We start from the raw sequence: 2,714 nt of genomic DNA on the forward strand, positions 1-2,714 counted from the left end.
TTGTTGCGGTGTTCACGTGGTGAACACAAAACTGAGAATGTTGCAATAAAAACAGAGCATAAGATTAGGGTGAACTGAAAAGTCTGAAGCTATTTTTATTGTTATAAAATTGACTAAGTGAGTCGACTTTGTATGAACAGGCAGGATGTGTTATGTTTCACTCCAGGATCTCCAGAAGAGTTAGCTGAAAAAGTTAGATCAGAAAGGCTGAAAAGGGAACTGTAGTTTATGAACTTTTTTAGATACTCTTGGTTGCACTGTAGAGTGGAACGTGTTAGTGCAATGTTTACGCAGACAGACAGACAGACAGACAGACAGAGTGTTCTGCATTATAATAACAAAGAAAAATCACAAGCACATGCACACGTATCTCTACTCCACAGAGTTCAGAAAAGCTTTTCACAGACGTTTTCAATGATCAAATTAAATCACCGTGTTAATACGTAAGATTTTTCTTCGAAGAGGCAAGAAGTTAAATAGGTGAATGTCTGATCTTTCCTGTGTAATAATTAACAGATGAGTCTAGTTGTGGTTTTGTTTTTCAGTTGCAGAAGATCATTCTTCCTGTCTTTCTTATGGCAAAAGCTTGCAAGCTCCTAGTCCACACTGAATGAAATACTCCTTCCTTTCCTAGAGAGAATGCTTTTTAAAGCAGACAGTTAATGAGGAGGACACACTTATCTGTACAAGCATCTCTGCAGAGAACACTGTTTAATTGCATTTATGGTAAACAAATGCCACAAAAAGTTTCCCATCAAGTGCAGCTCATCCAGAATAGGAAATACTTGTTACATACCCAGTGACTACATTGCATTTTATTTATATGTCACACGTTTTCCTGTCTGACCGTGGTAATAATAGACTTTGTTGACTAGATTGAAATACAGGAATTTGGGGAGAAGGGAAGAGTTGTGTTGTTTCCTGATTTGGAAAGCTGATAAGAATGATTACACAACCCATCTCTCATCTTCTCAGCTTTCCTCAACATGTGGCTTCAATATCTTGCAGGATAATAACTTCAGCCTCAGCCAGCGACTGGTTCTATCGAAATAGCTGAGAGTTATAGAATTATTTTGAGTTGGACTGGGTAAAAGATGGAGCTGGGGCAAATGATACAACACACGGGTTACACAACTAGTTGGGACAAAGTTCTGAATGACTTGCAGCAAAGTGCATTATAAAATAAGGGAGGAGACACGGTGCGCTTACCCATACTTCCTTCAGAGGTGGTTTAAGCTGAGATGGCTAGTTTGGCACTGCAGTAGTGTAAAAACACTCAAGAAACACACACTGCATTGACAGAATTCACATTGCAGAAGCAGGGAAAATAACAACCATATTGGTAAGATGCTCTAGGCGTTTTGGTGGTGCTTTGGCACAACAATAACTTTTTCATCAGCATCGCTTCATTCTTGCCATGGGAAAACCATATATGCATGAACAGAATTTTCACTTGTGATCATCAAAAAGCAATGGCAAGAAGTAAGGTGCCAGGCTCAGGAAAGTTTTCTCACTTTATTATTTGAGATATCATCATTGATATCCCATTGAATACTATTTTTGGAGTTTCTAGGCCAGGAGGTTAGGTTTTTGAGGGACCTCCACCCTGGGAATGTTCACTGCTGGGCACTGATAGTGCTTATGGGTAACGCAAGCAGAACCTTTGACAGCCTTTGCAGGATCACACTTCAAATTAAATATGCCTTAGAAAGATGCAGAGAGGGTGAATAACAGAATAGGCAGGAAGTTTGCATAGTACAAGGTGACTTCATTTTGTAGGGGAATCATAGTTTCAGCTCCATTTTTTAAATTGTATATAAAATTGCTGTGAGGTAAGATTAATATGGCTAAGGGAAGTGGTACAATATGGCTAAGAGAGTTAGATCTGTGATTATTATTGTTCTTAATGATAGTGATGAAAATAAGTTTAACCTTCAAATCCTAGTCTGAAGTTGTAGCCAATTGTTGACTGTACAGATTCGGTGTTCAATTATCTGATTCGAGTTTTAACCTGGGAAATTCCAGGATGTTAATTTACAGAATAATTTCAGGTGTTTTCCTCCTAAAAAGGAGCAAGAAGTAAAAGAACAGATTTTAAATAATCTCGTTACAGTTTTTTAAGCCAAATACGTTGCTTTTGATTGCTGCCTGGAGGACATAACCAGTCCCTGCAAGACTTTTAAGGCAGGATTTTCAGTAGTGCTCATCACTGTCTTAAATATATCCCTATAGAAGCCATTAGAGTCTTGTAACTGATGTCAGGGGGAGTAGTGCTAGATGCTGAGTACTGTTGGAAATATCACCCTTAATTTTCTGTTTCTTTATGTTCCTTCTTTGAAGAGAACACAATCAAAAGGTTAAGCCGACAATTTTTGGTGTGTTTTAAATGGAACCAACCATTTTTAATGTGCTTAGGCCACTTAGGATGAATTTAAGCAACTGAGAATTGTGCATGGATCCCCCTCTGCAGTAGCTCCACCCTGAAAACTGCTTTTCAGGCCCAGAACATTAACTTGCCCCATACAAGGGGAACATGACTAACTGACCAGAATAAAATTGAAGTTTAAGCTTGAAATATGAACTCTCCCACTGAAATCGGTGGCCGGACCCCTGATGATAGGCCCTAGGTTAGGATGCTGAGTGTCACCGTTGGCAGAAGTGGGAATTTCAGCAGCTAGCCTGGGGATTTAGTAGGCCAGTACCCTTAGGTACTT

The sequence above is a fragment of the Pygoscelis adeliae genome, unplaced genomic scaffold (genome assembly GCF_000699105.1).
Source record: "Pygoscelis adeliae isolate BGI_AS28 unplaced genomic scaffold, ASM69910v1 Scaffold59, whole genome shotgun sequence".
NCBI lineage: Eukaryota > Metazoa > Chordata > Aves > Sphenisciformes > Spheniscidae > Pygoscelis > Pygoscelis adeliae.